General features: G+C 42.9%; 1 long non-coding RNA gene across 1 annotated transcript in view; it reads left to right on the top strand.

Annotated features, from left to right (window-relative positions):
* Positions 1-19974, top strand: part of LOC147657138 (uncharacterized) — a 130605-nt gene that overhangs the window by 40585 nt on the left and 70046 nt on the right. The window contains exon 2 of the long non-coding RNA XR_015292960.1: positions 2713-2883. This is a non-coding gene — a long non-coding RNA (uncharacterized LOC147657138). The remainder of the gene's footprint in view (positions 1-2712; positions 2884-19974) is intronic.

Raw genomic sequence — 19974 nt, 5'->3', positions numbered from 1 at the left:
CTCGTGCACGCCGTATCGCTGCCGAGGATCGTGTACCTCCGTTCGTCGACAATTAACCATTCAGTCAACGAAGTACTCGCGATAACCCTTGGCAAGGTTTCCAACGAAGGGCATCCGGTGATCTCCGGCACGTGGATCCAAGCCGTTACGCAACTCTTCTTCGATGTCGACGCGGCCATCTGACGCACGGTCGGTGTGCGCGCACCGTGAATCGGAAATAAGGAACGCGTGCCACTTGCGCGATTAATCTTCCGCCAGAGATCTTTACTCTCGTCCCATTCGTCCCAAGATATAAGTTGCAAGACAGACTTTCCCCCCTTGTAATTTGGCAATTATACGTCAAATAGGATAATTGGTATCCAGGATGTTCGATAAATTATTATAACAATCATAGTATATGGCGTAGATTCGTCGAGTACGATAATTACTTCTTCATTGAGTTGTAGAACGGTGTATCTATTTTTAGGATTTATGCGATCGATTTATTATTAAGGTAGAGAAAATAGAATTTCACGGTATTATTATTGTTGCTTGCTTCAACGAAGAAGTTATCTCATAGAAAGAAGGAGTTTGAACGCGGATGGACACGGAACATCGTGATCTCGTTCGAGTGTGGAAGCGAGAGTATCGCTTGGGGCGCTGCCGGATACTCGAGCGAGTAGGCTAACTGGGATAGAAAGTAGGTCCCTCCTTTACTCAAACCGACTATTCCCCCATGTTTTACCCGTGTACTCATTCACTCGCATGAGATATACACAGGTGGATTCCTTATTACTCAAAAAATCTTTGATTGATAAATAGCTGGAAGAATCGCGTAAATGCAACAACATTCTTGCTCGATATCAATTTGATAAGATTTCGATACACTTGGTCGATCAGTGATATAGAATTTTCACGAAACAATTTTCCTTTATCCAATTTGTAATTTTATTTCATCGTGCAAAAAATTAAAGTTAAGCTTCCTCTTTCAAAATTCTCTTTTCAAATTCTTTCCGATCGCATTCTGTAATACGTCCATAACATAACGTTTACGGGATTGAAAGGACACGGCGGAGCACGCATACGGGCTCGATTAAATCGAGCTCGAGAATAGGATGTCTAATGAGGGTTTGCGTAACGCGAGAATGGCCTCTCTCTCTCTCTCTCTCTCTCTCTGGAAACTGCAATCCCGTTACGGTAGAACCGCGTAACGTCGCCGGCTGCATACGCGGATCGCCGTTTCTTGCCGCCATTCGCAACTTCCACGATTCGGAAGACGTCCTCTCCTTTCCTGACAGACTTTCCGCGTAAGACAAGGCGCGGGCGCTTGCCTATCCTTATGCTCGTTTCTCGACGTTTTCGGAACCGATTCGAATATTCCATTTACGTCCTGCCTTTAAACGTAAGTTGGCGAATCGAGAGGGCAATTTCTTTCTTTCTTTTTTGTCTATTATTTCCGACTCGTGTTCATGGTATGGTTCAACAGTTTGTGGAAACAGCTCCATTTTTGTGGCTGATTAGCGTTCTTACAAGGAGCATTTATTCGGTCGGTATTTTTTTTTTCTCTCTTTTCTTCTTGAATAATAAATGTTAGAATTAATGGTAATCCTTTTCGTTTGTTGAAATTCAATTTGAAATTCAATTTGAAAATAGTTTTGAAAACCTCTTCGAAAAGGTTAGCTCGTTCGAAATCTCGTTTTAGGAATCTCTCGAGATCCAGATCCAGAGGCGCGGCGGCGATCCAAGAACGGGGTACAATTACAACGCCGCAAAAGGTTAATTTCCCGTTCGGCCCAGCATCAACTATCGTGACACACCGCCTCCATATTTAGATCCATTGCGCAACAAGAGGCCCATTTTTCCTCTCGTTAATAACGAACGCCGATCTTATCACGGTCACCTCGATCGTTAGCCAGGCCTAATGAAATTAACCGCGTATTCATTCCGCTCGCTGGTTAAACATCTGACAGGTATTATTAAATAGAAATAAATAATTTTTCTTGCGAGATACCAATTAACGCGTTGCTTTGCCGCGTGTGAAAAACCGACAGTTAATACCTACCTACGCTTTGTTCGCTAAATTATCCAACGCATAAATTTATTTAATATATTATATACACGAATCGAACGTATAGCGCGTAAGTATGCCGCATATCCGAGATAATGTCGTAATGATAAATGCCTATATAATTAAAAAAAAGTCTCGTAGCTAATTAATTACTACGTATTGAAACAAAAATCACCTTCCCTTTCTTTTTTTCTTTCTATTTTTTTTTCTTTTTTTTTTATTGCAATAAAGAAAGTACCTTCGGAGACTTTCTTTCCACCATTTTTGATTTTGAGGATTAATAAAAAATCCAATTTCGAGAACTTGTGAACTACCATCAAATTTTTTTCTGTTAATACACGGAAAATAAAAAAATGTGACGAATGTGACACATTATCATTTTTGATTTTGAGAATTAATAACGAATGAAAAATCCATTTCCAAGAACTTGTAAACGACTGTCAAAAAATTGCACCGTTGATACACGAATGAAAAAATGGCGAATGTGATACGTTAGCATTTTTTGATTTTGAGAATTAATAATTAATGAATAATTCGTTTCCAAGAACTTGTAAACGACTATCAAAATTTTATCCCGTTACCAAAAAATTCCACCGTTGAAAATAAAAAAATGGCGAATATGACACGTTACATAAACGTTATTTTTTTTTTTTTTGCATATACAGGGGGATGCGGGCCACGACACCTACAATAAGATATATTGAAACGTGATACGCCGTATCGTAAATATTCCGAGTGTGATTTAAACGAAGAGTCGGAGAAAGGAGAAAAAGAGAGAGAAAGAGAGAAGATCCACGCCGTCGTACGTCACAACCATTTGTCTCCGGCGTCTCCAGGTATACACGAGCTTTCTATCTTGATTTCTATGCTCTCCCGGACAACGAGCCGCGGCACTCTTACAACGAAACACACGCCTCGTCGTGCCGCTCCACCCAGAAAAGGCCGCTTTGCGTGTCACGAAGTCGCGGGGTAATTTAATACGCGTGTAAATCTTCTCCCGGCCACGGCCAACCGCGTTCTTTACATCGGGGGAAAAATATATCGCTATCGTTTCGTATCGGAAGAGCCGCTGCTTTCCCAGCGAAACGTTTTTTCGAAAAAATCTCCCCCCCCCCCCCTCGTTTCTGCAACGGGTCGCCATTCTTTTTGTACCTGGAAATCCGGTATAGCCACGGTTGGAAAAGTTGAAACTGAAAAATTAAAAATTAATCGAATAAGGTTTACGTCAAGGTTTTCGATATTAAAATGCTCATTAAAATAATAATAGTTCACAGTTGATTCGATATTCACACTCTCACAGCCACTTTGTCGCTGCGATTATTTCGCTCGCCACTTAAGCCACTTTAGAAGCTCGATTTAAAACAGTAATTGTTTCGCTGTTGTTCCGTGCTTCGTTAACAAACTCAAATTTACCTCGCTCCTTGTCGTCCATATCGTGTCAATATCGTCTTGCGATCGATAATTTGTCCCGTCTTATCTAATCGAATAATCGAACGCCTTGCCAAACGTACGTGAAATATTTCGAATACGAGCGAAAGAACAGTTATTATTCCGAGATCGATTGAAACAGCAAACGTGGGAACACAATTTCGCCATGACGATGATCCGTGCGCGTACACGTTTGACATAACTCTGACAGAGAGGTATACGGGCATCCTTGGTTCACCAGAGTGCCTCCTAGAAAACAAACACGCGATCCTCGTTTGTATATACACCCGGGTTCGAGGCCGGCCGTGCCACATCAAATATCCATAGAAAAAGTAGGCAGGCACTGTTTAAACGTGCCACAAAGCAAACTAAATAATGTTAAATAGCGGGGCGTCGCTGCCTCTGGCTCACCGTTTGTTTGTTATAACATTTACTTTGCTGCGCCACTGTTAGCAGCCTTTACGGCCCCACCGTACAAATGTGTCTGCCAGATATCCTTCGCGCTCTCTTACGAGTCCTTCTTCCTCTTCCAACTGTTTTTCCCACTGTTTCTTCCACGAACCGAGCACGCGTTGTCATTCGCCGTTTCCTCCGCTTTCGAAGCGAGCAACTGTTTCGTTTGATAATATCAAAATTGGTTTTTTAATTGGTGATTCGACCGGTGTAAGTAACACGACTCCTCTTATCCTAATATTACTTGAATATTATTGTTCCAACGTTTTATTGTTGTTGTTGTATTCTAGATGGATTCTATCGAAGGAAAAATTTGGAATTATTTTTGGAAATCGAATCTTCTTTTTTTTTTCTTTCTTCCTTTTTTTTTTTATTATAACGAACAATTGCAATTCTTCTTGATTTCTTTCTCTTCGATTTAAACAAGAGATCCCGAATTGTTGGTTAACGTAAGCGGGTTTACACAACTGCACGATTCAACTGTTCTGAATCTAACGGCGGGACGGTTTACATAACCGTTACATGCAGTCCTAATGTCGCCAAGTCGGAAACGCGTTATGCTAACTATACAGCAATTAAATACGAAACAACCGGAGGGGGGAGTTTAGAGAATGCAGCTTCATTAGCGAAGAAATACGGTATTGGCGAGTAAACAATTAAGAGATTATTAAAAACCGGAAATGTATTTAATCCCTCAAAGCAGAAGAAAATTGATTCTGCAAAATTGATTATCTTCTAAATCTAATTGATTGAAACACATTGTTTGTTCGTGTTCGTCGAATAACGAAGCGTAAAATTATCAAATAACCAAAAAAAATCTTCGTTCGTTTCATCGTTCGATAAATTTTTCGACGACTCGACTTGAATTGAAGAGTGTCTGTTGAATTGAATCCGAACATTTTCTCTCTGAATAAATTCGATCCAAATTTCCGAAATAATTCAATCGAAAGAAATGGGAGAATTGAAATTGTTCGAATGGACGAGTTGGAAAGCGATTTTCTGGCCGGGATCGGCTGGAGCACCACGGCCGGGCCGGGTTTCTCGAAGATCGAGCCTTATAAGCACGTTATCACGAGATGTAGGAAGCAAGTGGAAGCAAAGAAACGTATAAGGCCGTGGCGAGTCCACGGTGATGCAATGTTCGCCCCGTTGCATGTGAATCCTTGTGTATACGAGCGTTCGAGGGAACACGTTTCGCGCGACAAAACGAACTTAAAACTTTTTCTCTTTCTCCCCCCTCTCTCTCTCTCTCTCTCTCTCCCTATCTCTCTGTCTGGAATGGTATTCAAGATTGGCCGTTCGGCTCGCGAATACTCACCACCACAATCGCCACGACTCGCGCCAAGTTATTTGACGCTTCCTTAATGAACCGCGTAAATCATATAAATCACGGGAAACGCGCGAATCAATTATGACTTTTTTCCATCGTATACCCGATTTAATGAACCCTTTCTGCGCTGGCTGTCGCGTAAGCTTTCCACTCGATATATCATTTCCAATGTAATTAATGCGGGGAACCACCTCTCTACCGGAGGGGGAAGGAAATGGCCGCGAGAAAAATCGAACCTGAACGATGACGATCATTAACGTTATCGTTAATTTCTAATCGCCTCGACTACACCTTTCCCCGAACGCCACGTTCGTGAAAAGGTAACGAAAAACAAATTGTGTTTCAAACGAACCGTTTGAAAATACTATTTTCAAAGTGGTAAACAAAAGATCCGAACCAGTGTGGGTAGAGGCGCGTCAACGTTCCAATCAATTACGATCTATTCTCGACTACGCCTAGTTTTCAAAACAAAAAGCCATCCTCCTCCCCTTCTCCTCATCATATATATACCTCGGCCACTTACGAAACCTCGAGAAAAAAAACAGCTCGAGAAGCGCATTTTAAATCTCTCGCGAGAGGCAGGAGGAAGAAGAAGAAGAAACAACCAGATCCGATCGAGGAGGAATTCAGGTTTGGAAAAGAGACGTGTCTGTTTCCTGTAGACAGACTCTGTAGGTTGAAACGAAGAAAGATAGAGCGCGTTCTTTCATCGTGCGTGGAAAGGAAAGACGGAAGTGTTTGTGCCGAGGCGCACGTGGGCGCGAAGAATGGCGAAAGAGGGGAGGGAGGGGGGTGCGTGGAGTGCATCACTCGTCGGCCGAATAGACGGCACATTTCGATGGCCGCCCCTGTGTGTTACAAAGCTGCGTGAAAATGTGCGGGGGTAAAGACGACCGCGGAAGGAATATCAATCAATCGTCGCCCCTTTACGAGCATCGCGGCTGCCACGGAACGTAAACCGGCCCGGTTTAAGAGAATCGTTGTAGTAAGTTGCGACCACATGGCCAAGTGCGTGCGTGCGTGCTCGAGAACATCGTCTTTTGAAGTGGTAGGAACAGGGAGGAAAATAGGGAAGCATGATCGAATCGTTCGAGTATCATTAGTGAGATTGTTGGAAAGAATTGGATAATGAAACGAAAGAGCGTCACGTTTGATTAGGTTAGGTGGTGTAATTGGTTTGTAAGAAAGATAAGATGACGCAACAGATGAAAAAGTATCGGCGAAAAATTATGTGTTCCACGTGTTCGATTAGATTACGTTGAGTTTATAAAGTGCGACTCGTATATTGTATATTTACGCGCACGTTTAATTCGGAGAATTAACACACGGCGATACGGCGTTTCGATTCTGTTTTGTTTCTTGTCCTTTCGAACGCGTTATACCGCGTGCGACGTAATAATAATAGAGTTCGTAGTTTAGTACAACGAAGACATCGGCACGATTCACATCTATATCACGTAATTCATTTTTATTTCCTTTATTAAATATATATATATATATTTTTTTACTGTATTTTAACCAATATTTTTAACTTGTGTTTTAATCTTCGTTTTAATCGAATCATTTCACACGATCTAATAGATTTTTTAATAGGTTAAGTTAATATGTGTGTTACGTAGATTGATAGATGGGTATAGCGAAAGAATTTAGATGTGTGAAAGAATTGGATGGAGAAATATTTGCGAGGAAATAAAATTTCAATCGAAAATAATAAGTTAAGAGTATATCTTTTCCAAAAGAATATAATATTTCATGACAAAAAAAGCACGTTCATGTTGTGAACATTTTTCACGAAATTCAAAATTGAAATGCACGCCTCGCCTATATATTATTTGCGATGAAACGTAGAAGAATCGCGATCTTAATGATATATACCAGCTGCTTCGATTTCAAATGTGATTAACGGGAAGTCGTAACGTGCGTGTTATCGTTATCGTTTATTGATTCGGTCGATACAGTTTCCCTGGAATTAACAAGAATAAGTCGATGATCGCGATACAAGAGTCACGCAACGCGTAATAAGTTAATAAGAAATCCTGTTTTACGATCTTATTCTTTCTTTCTTACCTTCCATCTCATCAATCTCGTCCATCTTACTTGTTTACCTCTTCTCTCTGGATATCCTGTATAAGGCGATTTGTTCTTGCATGTTCGTGGATCAACGAAGGATTAAAAAAGTTTTCTTTAATTCAGGATTCCGTTCCGTTATTTTTTAGTATTTTTCAATATAAAATAAGAATAATAAGAATCGAAAATTCCTTTCTTTAAGAAATTTATTTTAAAATTATCAACGTTTGGTAAGTTTCTTAGCAAATAACAATGCTTCGAAAAAATATCAGGAATTTTTAAACGGAAAAGAAATTACGAGAAATTTCTTGGTCACTCTCGTTCCAAGAAATAAAATTTTCATTCGTTTCATTCATATCTAAGAAACATTTCGATGCTCTTTTTTTCCCCTGTCGTCAACCTATTAACCGGACGAGAAAATTATCTAAATTACGTTCGGAATTTATACGAAACGCCACGAGACTGGGGGAAAAAATGAATTGCAGACGTTTCTTCGCTTCGCGTTTCTTTCCTCGTGTTTGGAACGGAATCTTGGAAAAATCGCCTCGTACGATGAATTGCGTAAGATCGATAGCCGAGTCTTTTTATCGATCTTGTTCGATATTATCTCGAATAAGATTCGTAAATCACTTTTCTGAAAAATTTGTTTTCCAATCATACAATTTTTGAATTGTTGAAAAGAGGTTAAATTTCTCCATTTATATTTGTTTATTAGTATTTTGTTCAAAAATTTACTTGCTATTTTCTATTTAAAGATTGATCAATCTGTAGTTTCTTATATTCCAACTTAGAATTGAGAATTCATTAATAATCGAAACGAGATAGATTTTAGAAAAAATTTTTCGAACATACAGTTTCGCATCATCTTCCACCTGGTTTCGATGACAAACCAATTTGTCGGGTGCAGTTACCATTACTATCTTGGTAAAAACGAATTACGGATTGGACAGAGGGAAGTAGATAATTAGTCATCGAGACATTTTATGACGTTCTATTACGTTTAACAAATGCGGAAGATATAAAGGAGGAGGCAACGGAGAGCCATCGTGACGTTTCGGCTGATCGATTAATGCACTTCTGCGAACTCGATTTCACGATTCTAATGAATCAATACCTCGTTTCAACGATTAGAGATTACGATTAGAGAAACCTCGATTAAAGTCGTTTGAATCGTTTGAATCTTAAATTAATGGATATAAAAATTCTTTATATATATATATAACATATCTTTTTCATATTAAAATTGACAAATGGCGGAGAAAGGGGGGAAAAATAATAAACAAGATGATTACCAGTAAATCGTAAAATAACTCACGTGTGACATAAACCAGTATCTCGCATCCAACTTCTGATTTCCAGTTTTTCCTCGAAAAACCGAATTCAATATCTCTTCTACCGTTTAATTTATGAATATTTCTCTCTTATCCTCTTAAAACACTAATCCACTCGTCTCTTTCCAATCGGCGTAAACGCTTCGTTCGACCGCTTCAAAAGATAAAAAAAAGAAGAATCATCAAGATAAAAAGAAATTCTTCCCGATCGGCGAGGAGAAAACGCAAGATCGACGAATAAAATAAAACTCGAGTCATTTTATAATAGTTTAATCGCGGCATTCTTCCGTCAGTCACAGGGAGCCCTGTTAGGCACCGGCGCCTAACCGTGGATAACAGGTGGAAGAAAAATTTCGCACATAATAAAGCAAACCTGTGCGCATACGCGATCCATAACACGCGCGCATGTGCAAGAAACACAGCTCGGCTACAGTTGGAAAAACCGATCTTGGTCCATGCTCGAGCCATTGCCCCGACAATTATCTCTAATGGGCCACGATACTATAAATCGACATAGGCTTAGAGGCCGATCAAATCGGTCGAACACACCGGGATGGCAGAAAATAGAAACCGTTCCAGAGGAGGCCCTCTGGTCTCCTCTCCATCCGGCTCCCGAGATGGAATCCATCAGGTTGTGCAAGTAGCGGCACCTGACTGCAATGCTGATCACTGGTCGAACGTGCCGGAGAAAGAAAGGGCGAGGGGGGGAGAGAGACAAAGAGCGAGCGAGAGGTAATGGGAGAGGGAGGAGGAGGGGAGAGAAAGAATTGGACGGACAGCAGCCGGCCAGAGATACGCGTGCGCGCGCGTGTGCGTGGCCACGTAACAGAGCGGAGAGATCTCTCTGCTCGCTTACGACTTGTCCGCAGGCTAGATCGTGGCCAGATGAGGTTATGTCGCCACCGTGGCCCGCGAGCGCCATACCTCCCCGCGCGGAGTCTCGTGTCCAGCTTTGGATTTTTAAGCAATTTAATTCGATACTTGTCGAGTAATTGTAAACGGGGATGCGTGTCGTAAGAGTTTGATTAATAGATGTATTATGGAGATACGTGGTAAGAGGAAAGTATGAGTACTCGTGCGTAACGTACGGTGGCCAACATCTGTCGCGTAATTGCTCGACGAATCTCTGAATATGCCTTGCCTCGTTCCGGATAATAATGCTCGCGTCGAGACGTGACGATGTTCGAATTCGTTGTTGGAAGAGAGAGAGAGAGAGAGAGAGAGAGAGATAATAATTCTATATCGCAATGAAGTTTTTGTTCGCTTCAGAAAATTTGTTTCGCAAAGATAAGTTGAAAGTAAAATTTCCATCGTATCGTTTTTCCCACCGAACGTTTCCTGCATTCGCAGAAATTGACTCTTAAGAAACCAACGGTTAAGAAAGATGGGTCGAGGGATAGAATTCGTGTCCAGCTAGGATTGTTGCGATTGTTTCGCAAGCGTTTGGAAGCATCGCTTCGTTAATTAATGCTTCGTTATCGGCAGTAACGATCGTACGAATCGTCGGTTTCTTTCTTTCGTCGATCACCGAAGATACTATTGAAACGAAATTGGATCACCGATGCTTAAAAAGATCGACGATTCCTCGAACATTCTTTCCCACGTGAACTCGATCGATCGAGTCTCCTTTCTTCCGTTCGAAAGGTAAAAGGAAAAAGGGGCTTAACAAAAGGAAGGAAGGAAAGAGAGCAAAAAAGGAAATAAAAATAAAAATAAAAATAAAAGATAAAAAGTGCAATCAACCCATATAAAGATAAAAGACGCAGCCGTTCTTTCTGTCGCGCCGAAATACGTTCTTGCCAGTAATAACAGGCTACGTTTAACCGCAATTATTGCGGCCATTAAACTCACATTTATCTATAATCACCGTTTCCCGTCCAAACGAGTATCCTCCGTGGCAACAGGAACTTTCCTACGAAATACCATCGTCTATGAACGTTCACGCGAGCATACCAATACCCATTACACCGTGTCTATACACACTCGTGAAATCGTATATACACCTGTATATACATCATCGTCCACGGGATTAAATACTAAACATTCCATCCGACTGATTACTTTACAACCGCCAATAAAACAGCAACGATTACGCACTGTCACGATCAACGACAATGGACGACTCAATGGAGAGGGAACGGGGCTCCACGGATGAAGAGATCCGGCGATATGATCTCGCCAAGTTTCTCGGCGATCATAAACGCTCTCTGCCTATACGAACCTCATTTCTCTCCCTCTCTCGCACACTCTCCTCTCCTCATCGGTTTATCCGCTCGTTCGTTGGCGAGGCGAAGCGAGAGTGGTCGCCATGGTGCGCACGGCCGGGGCATCATAAGTCTCGCGCAATTATAGTTTCCGTATTTTCTTAAGCAGCCGGAGGATCGGCCGGTAATGAATCACGCGGACAGTATAATGCGTACATGCGCGCGCATTGTAATGCACGGTGTAAAAACCGCCACGGCCAGAAAGTGTACACGCGTGTACGGGGTTTAAGTTTTGCGGCCGTTGCGCTGCTGGCAATAAATAACGCGGTCGGCCGCCGAAGACGAACGGAGAAAGGAGAAACAGAGAGACAGAGAGAGAGAGAGAGAGAAGAGGAGTGAGAGGACGTGTAGGGAAGAGATCGAGCGAAACTGGAGGAGACCGAGCAAGAAGGAGAAGAGCGGAGGAGAAAAGGAGGGGACGACGAAGGACCGATGCGTGGAACAGGAGCGGATAGGAAGCTGTGGCCGAGCGAAGCTGGCAGATGAAGAAGAATTTTATTTGCGTATTTGTATCACGCGTGGATGTTTGCCGAAGAGAGAGAAAGAGAGAGACAGAGCAACACAGTTAAAAGCGAGCGTTACACAATGGCCGAGCGGATTTACATTATCCGTCTCACCTTCTTTTAAACGCGTAATAATGGACGTACGTGTGCATATGCGAGCGGCCACTCCTTTTCTTCCCTCTTTCTCTCTCTCTCCCTCCCCCTCCCCTGAAAGAGAGCCGCGTCGTTAGAGCGTGCGAGAATGCAGCGACGTCTTGTTTTCTCCGAGGCAATTTCTTGCTGATAAGTCGAAGTCGGGGGAAGCGATGGACTAGCAACTACCACTAGAGAAACTAGCATCCCATCTCGTGTGCCGGATGGAATCGTTTCCCTCCTCTTCTCTTTCAACTCGCCTCACAGGCTCTCCCTGGCTGGCCGGTTACAAACGAATTGCCGCGCCACGACCGCGTGAACGATTGCCCGCAATTACTCTGCTCGGCGCGAGTACTCCATCCCCGATAGAGGAAAATCGGGAAGGGGTCGAAAGCGAGAGGAATTCGAAGCTCGTGTCCCGAATTACTTTCTCACTGTCATCGAGGCAAATTAGACGGGCATTAAGTCGGCTCGAGGGCCACCTCTATTCGTCTTTCTCGAGGGAGGAAGAAAGAAATGCCGGTCCGGGGCGTCCTCGAGCATTTGTCATCGTCCAGTTCGAGCGCACCAAGCTTCTTACGAACGGAGCCCACCGAGCAACGTGTCGCGTCGTCCTCGTCGTTCGGGGCTAGATCGTGATTTCCATTGCACTGCGCCGCTCGTCAGGGTCATCAGTCACTTTGTGGCCCAACCTTGTGAAATATCGCCGTCACTTTGGAGAGACGGACGCGTGGCTACCTGCGCTACCTGGCCCCTGGTCGATATACTACAGCCGGAAGGCGGACGAAGAATGTTCGAATGTAGACTCTCGAAATGTAGACTACTGGTGGAAACTGTTGAGGAACTACCGAGCTCGAATCGGTGTGGCCGATTTCACTTGGAAACGAAAAAGAAAAAAAGTGTTGCAGCGATGCATTAGAAAGTGGCGGGCAACCTGTAATCAAGACGTCTAGAATGCGAGAATATCGAGAGACGCGGGAAAAGTGTCCATGCGGATAGACTTGGTGGAATAATCGGTGGCTGGCAACCGATTATTATTAAATACCCACCATGATCGGTCGTTGCAGATAGAGCGCGTTTCAGCTTAACCGACCTCTCCTATCTATATTTCTCTCCTGTTTTTTCTCTTTCTATGGATCTTCAATGTGTCTCTCTCGTTCTCTCTCTCTCTCTCTCTCTCTTTCTCCCGATGTTCTCAGCAATTTAAATTACGATACGTTGCACAGCTCCACTCGTATCCATTCGGGACACAATGGCCGTTCGATTGCTTTCTACGAGTCACGCGTAACGATCTCTTCTATCGGATCGTCGAGCTCTCCCTACTGTCCGCTTTGTGCCGCGTATTCCGCGAAACACGGTTGCTTGGCGATCGTCAGTGACCAGAAGCGGTCTTCTGCGATCGCCTCCGGCCGATGCCGCTTTGACCATGCACCGAGATAAGGTATACAGGGTGGTCGAAGCGGTTTCAGTTGGATTTATGTCGAGTCTAAAGTATTCCAGATTGCGTGTTATTATTATACATTAAGTTATTACGATTTTTTTCTCTTTTAACCGGTGTGCTCGAGCGTGTTGTCGTAATAACCGTGTTAGACGACAGTATTGAAATATTGTGCGTAATTGATAGTCCTCGATCGGGAAATGTTGAGATTGCCAAGAGTTGGAACTCTTTCGAGTCGAAAGAGTTTTTTTTAAAGAGAGTGAAACTTCATCCGTACCGGACTATATATAAAATTCGTATTATAAATCGCGTGCGAATCGCGTATTATTATTAAAGTTATAAGGAAATTGTTTTTGTTAGTTTAGTGTAATTTGTTGCAAAAAAGAAAAAAAAGAGAAAGAAAAGGAAAAAGTCGAATTAGAGCCATTGATTTCTGTATGAATGGTGTTTATAATCGTGTTTATGCAAGGAACTACTTCTTGGAATTAATTAAATTGAAAAGGGGGAAGAAATTCACTATTCATCTAAGTACGAATAGTAGCGGGGATTTATACTCTCTCATTTGCCGTTATTTATTCATCATTAGAGTTTTGTTTTATATCAAGATAAGATCAATCCGAGCTTGAAAACAATAATTGGAAAGGAAACTATTCAGGAATCTCGTTAATTAAATATCACCGATCTAGGATGATGTATAATTAGCGCTTACCGACCACGATGCTGCTATTCATCATTCGAGCCTTAAATTCACTTTTGAATTTAACGAAATTCAAAAATCACAAATTATACGATACATATCCTCCCAAGCCGAAAACTATTCTTCTTAACTCACGCTCTTTTCAACTCCGTCTGTTGTTGCTCTCTCTCCGTCCTCTTCCTTCCGCGTTAATCCGCATTCAATCAAAGACATTCACAGGCCGCGTTATCTAGCCGCGCAACAGCGGAATCGTACACGATCACTGGCAGAGAAAAAAGGGAGGCAAGAAAAAGGAGACAAGTATACGGCAAGATCGCTCCCCCTCCCCGTAAGAGGAAGCGGCGGCCGAGTGGAGTTGCACGGCCGAGTATCGTCCCATTGTTGTTTGTCTTGCTGAATATTTTAATTGGACGTAGGCCCCGCCGCGCGTTATTTATCGTCTAACAATGGCCGCAAGACTGGTAATTAATTACGTTGTTTTGTGTTACTTTATATAAAGATAGCAGGTCGATAGGAGTTAACCGGCAGAGAGCAACAATGGTATACAATGCGCAATTAGCGGGAGCGCCTCCCCGGAGAACAATGCGCAGTCGTCGGACGCAGCGTCCGTGTGCTGGTTGCGTGCCGCGCAGGTATTATCGGCCCTCTGCTGCGCATGCTCGTGTGCGATCCTTCGTATGCGTGTATCACACGCGCACGTGTGTGTGTGTATAGGTATAAACGTGCACGCGAAACGTATGACGCGATTCGAAGGTTGGTTTCGTTCTCTAGAGACGTAGCAACTCTTTCGTTCTCTCCGAAACTTGAATTTTTGATCGCGCTATATATCGAGGGGACAGGTGTTTGCCGGTAATAGGCCGGCTCTTTCATCGTGCAAACCGTATCTGTCTGATTTTTATCGATGTATGTATAAATGCGCGAATAACCGTGATTAATTGCATTGTGGTGAAACGGAAATAGCGTGGAACCGATACGATATCGATGTTCGATATCTAGCTATTTGTATCTTTGCTTGGTTTTTTTTCTTCTTCTTCCTTTTTCGATATTTTATTCCTCTTCTTTCTTTTCACTCTTTCTTCTTCTTTTTCGTAAGTTGAAACTCGTGTACGACGTCCGTTTAATGAAGACAAATCGTTGAAAAAAGTCAGGCATTTTTGTCTTATCGTTAATTGCGTAATTTCGGGGTTGCTCGTGTTGGTTTTGTAATTGAAATAATTAAGGAGGACGGTACGGATCAAATTGAATTTGCCGTTGAACGGAATAATGCGAAACGCAATTAAGGAATCTACGGAAATGCAGCGACTGGCCGTTTTGTGCGATTACCGGTTTCGGACGGTTTCAGGGCTGTCTCGCATTATTATTTTTCCTGATGGAATTATATCAACGATTTCCCCGTTGAAATTGCTTCCTGCTCGTTGGCGAAATACGCAGAAAAATCGGACCGCCGATGCTTTCACCGCTCTCGTTCGTTCGCTAACGTTTCGCTTGCCACCGATTCGAAGGGTAATTAATTTTAAATTAATTATTCCGTGCGATGTAGCGATGCTTTTTTAAATCTAAATCGACGAAGAATTTTTAATAATTGGTTTCATTAACGAGGCATAATGCGAATTTCAGCTGTCTGACTTGATAACAATTTCACACTATCGTAGAAAATTAATAGCCATCTTTTCAAGTTGCGCCGAATACGAAAGATCGCTTTCCATTTATCTAAAAAAGTTTTAATTTATTTTTTTTTTTCCACTTAATTTAATTACACGCATACTTGAATAATTGCAATTTTTTTTTTATTTACACCTCGTTAATAATCTTGTTATATGTAGAAATTAAGTGAAAATATGTTTTTTTTTTTTTTTTTTTCGAATAACCGGATAATATAAGCATAAATGTCGAACATTGAATTGGAAACTTGAAAATTTATTAGCTCGTGTGCAGTTCCTTTTCGAGATAGATTTCGATAAATTGATAATTGTATCAATTATACAAATTATATAAAATTATATAAATTATATTATAAATTATATTAATTCTTTCGCTGAAAGTTTATTGTGACAGGCCGCGAATAAAAAATAGATAAAACCTGAATATAATATTGCGGAAATTTAAAACACACTTAACGAAACTTCACATATTATATTCAACTTATTATATATATATCCAATTTCTTGAAGCGTATTCATCGTGTTGATTAAATATCAATCAATGATGAAAAATCGATCATTTTTACATTTTATAAAAAAAAAAAAAAATCACTTCTTCAAAATTCATTTCCATACACGCGACTTTTTAAAAATTATTCTCGCCTATGCTCCACTCCTCGGCTTCGAAGGTTATATAATTAAGAAAAGATTAAATAATTTTTAATTTCAAATCTCGCTTAATTTAATTAAAAAAAAAAAAAATCTCATTTAATCCATTTGATACGACGAAAAAAAAAAATTCCATCACCGTGGCTTTTTTCCCCGGGGCGGGTATGCCACGTACATGCATACATGCGGTTCACGTCTCGTTTATCTTTAAAGCTTTAATTCTCCGGTGACGGGACACGCGCTGCCAATCACGCCGCATTTACATGAGAAAGGTCAGTTTCATTGACTTCACTTACAGGGGTGGCAGGGGCGCGTGGTGGGCGATAGATGAATAGCCTGAAGGTGAACGTCAATGTCACTAGGTTTCTGGGCGAAAACGCCCAAGTAAATGCAATTACGGGTGAAATCAATGAAAGGGCTCGTGTAGTATTGATCGGCGTGACGTGACTATTGGCCCACCGTTATCGTCGATTTTGAATGGGCCGTAATAGGAGTTCCGTTGCAGAAACTGTCGAACAAAAATTCAATTCCATTTCCCCTTGTTCGCGCGAAACTCTTGCCCGGAATCGAACGACGAAGCTTCGAAAAATTATCTTAATTACGTCGAACGATTGTGAACGTTTCATTCTCTCTCACTCTTTTTTTATCATTTCATTTCTGAGCCATTATTCTGTTAATCGTAAAGAAGAAAAAAAAAAGAAAAAAATAGAAGCCATTATTTCCATCGGAGTTGGCCGATCGAGCACAAAAGAAGCATTGCTAATCGGTGTTACGTCACTGTTTGTAACACTCTAAGGACAATGCGTAGGAGTTTCGACTGTTCTTCGAGCAAATACTACACACCGAGACCCGTTCTTTAATCACGAGATTATACCAATTAAATCGGAATACAATAGGAAAAACGAAGCTTTGTTTTGAAACGAGCATTATATTTCTTTCTCTTCGTTCAATAATAGCTCGTTACCTAATGTATATCAATTAGCAGGTAACAATCTCCTCTTTATTTCAGAAAAAAAGAAAAAGAAAAAGGTATTACGTAAATCGTCTATATTCGAATTTGAAAAAAGATGATGTTGAAAAAAGATCGCGAATATATATGTATATATATATTGTATAAAATGAACACTTTATTTAAAATTTATCATTCGTTCCTCCAAATTGCAAATAAACTCGCGACAATAAAACGCTTTCCCTTCGAAACCATTCCAACAATCCTCGTTTCAACAAACGTTCATCAAAATTCCAACGACAAAAAGTAACAACGCTTCGTTCTTACCAACAACATTGACCTCAACTCACGATACACACACACACACACACCTCGGTGATTTCTCGAAGGAAGCGCTATCCACGCAACCTTTGTTCCCCTCCTCGGTCAGGGTCGTGTCGGCGCGAGAGGTCAACGCGCGCGTGTATCACGGAGGAGAGAAAGGAAAAGCGGCGGCGGTGGCGGCGGCACAATCGTCGCCCAATTAACTCCGTCGTCGGAGGGCTTCTCTCTCTGTTGGCGAACCGCAACAATAACCGTGGTTCGTGGAGGGTCGGAGCCACCCTCCACGAACGTCGAGGTGTGAGGGCGAGGCGACGAGATGAGAAGCTACACCACACCCCTTCGACGACACGACAAAGTCTCACGGGGTTGTCGTAGGGGGCGGAGGACAAGTGAGAGAAGCACAGACACGACACTTCATCAGTTCCACAGGCAGCCGGCATTGTCATTTATATGCGCGATACGCGCAACGCCCTTTGTGACTTTTTCCTCTCTCTCTCTCTCTCTCGTTTATTCTTGCATCCTCTCTGTCCCACCACGGCCTAACCATCGTTAGTCGCGATCGCGTGCGTGCGACGAAACGCCAGCAACGAAACGACGACTACTACTACGTCCTCTTTAGAAATTTGTTTCTTTGTCTGGCCACGCTCTTTTTTCTTCCCTTTGTCCGTTGTCATTGCCATCGTTTTCGTCGTCGACGTCGTTGAACGTCGTCCGTTCTCGTCGTGTGCTCGCGTAATCCGCGCGCCACGTAAAATAAAAAAGGGGGGAGGGAGAAAAGAGGAGAAAGAGCGTTCGCCTCGTCGTGACCCTTCGCTCTCGACCGGGGTGGATGATGTCGAGGCTCGACAATGGCATTCGTGGCTACAACGCTTAGAGAAGGGAATGGGCGCGAGCGAGCGCGTTCATTTTCCCGCCGATCGCTGCCAAGTCTCTTTCTTTTTCTTTCTTTTTTTTTTTTTACGAACTCGGTCATGGTTTTTCCCCCCCGTATCTTGCGATTCGTTGTTTCGACGAAACGCTCTGCTACACACCTGCTTTCTTTTCACAGGTTTGATCTCAAGGGTTGACGTTTGGTTTCGCGTTTTCACGATTGCTCACGTGCACATTTTCGAACGCAGCAGCTACAAATTAAAAACGTACGTATATACAGATAGCGCAAGTACATAACGATTTCTTTTCTTAGTTTCAATATCGTCGCAAAATTGAAATTGCTCTGAATACATCATACCCACTTTATTATTATATTAATAATTCAACGACGATTTCTATCTCTTTTCGAACACGACCAAACAAACACTTCCGAATCCTCCACCTTCTCTCCCACGAATACCATCATTCAAACACCCTTCAGCCGTATATCCACATCGAATTAATTTACATATATATATATATATATATATTCCTCACCACTAAGACAAAGACCTCGTCGCCAACCTCGACGCAAGTTTCGACGAAATACACATGCCGCATACAGACACGTGGTGATGGTGGTGGTTTCGAGCACACGAAGCAGGGCAAACGTGGAATCTCGCGAGCCGGGCATTCGCATGGAAATGGCCGCGACTTAACGTATCCTTGCGCGCTCTCGAGTTTCGGGCAGAGTAATTGCAATAATTGTCGCGGGTTTGTATTGTTCGTCCACTTGGAGGAGGGAGCGGCGAGGTCCCCGCATATGGAACAAGCGGCCGCTTGATTCTAGCCTGATTGTTCCATTCTCGGAGTTCCACCACCCCCTCCCCCCGCCTCCCTCCAGTCTCCTCCACACTCGAGTCGCGCATCGAGAAAACCATCCGTCCATCCGTGTCCGCCGTCGATTCGTGTACACATCATATACATATATATGCATATCCCCGTGGTGTCGCGTCGTATACACGTGGAGGAGGAGGAGGAGGAGGAGGAGGAGGAAGTGGCGAGTCCGCTTCCGTGACGGTTTTGCGGGCCGCCTAACCTAACAACCCTCTCTGCAGCCATCGTCTGGCGGCAGAGACGAAAACGAAACAATCACCGATTCCTTCATACGTGATTGCCCGTATTGTCTGCCGCCGCCGGCCCGACAATGGGCCGACGGTTTATCACGCCGTCCCCTTTTCAAGACAATCCCCCGCCAACGTGCCGGCGTGAGGTTGTTGGATACCGAGGTCGGCCGCGATTAATCCCGATATAAAATTCCAGAGAGTCGTGGATTCTTCTGTTCTCCCGAAACGACCGGATAATCTCGATCGAGCGGATCGATTCCTCCAATATTTCCTCCTTCTTCTTCTGCGCGCACACTCGATCCCCCTCGAGGCGATCTCACCCTCGTGTCGTCGTCCGAGTTTCCGGCGGCCACAAATAAAAATAAAAAGCAATTAAATATCTTAATTAAGGCTATTAATCAAGCTGTCGGGACGTGCGGCTACCGTACGGGCAGCCTGATTCAGGAATGGCAGCGGTTTCTTGCTGCTCTCCCCCTTGCTCCTCGCTTGGCTAACTATACGCCGCGGCTACATATTATATTCCGCGCACACCGATCTCGTGGAATGCGATCGATCGATCGATACGTTGCGCTCGGTTGCCCGTTTTTGGAGGAACGAGCGGCCGGTTGAAGGAACGGCTGGTCCGCCGAAATTTTCCCTCCAACTTAGCCCTCGAGTTCGCGTGACCTCGTAAGAAGCGAGGAGAGGAACGAGAGCACCGTCGAACGCCGGTGAAATTTATGCGAT

The sequence above is a fragment of the Apis florea genome, unplaced genomic scaffold (assembly GCF_048593485.1).
Source record: "Apis florea isolate Af1SG1 unplaced genomic scaffold, ASM4859348v1 contig_3203_pilon, whole genome shotgun sequence".
Classification (NCBI taxonomy): domain Eukaryota; kingdom Metazoa; phylum Arthropoda; class Insecta; order Hymenoptera; family Apidae; genus Apis; species Apis florea.
Note: the sequence above shows the minus strand (reverse complement) of the source record. Positions and strands in the feature narration are given on the sequence as shown.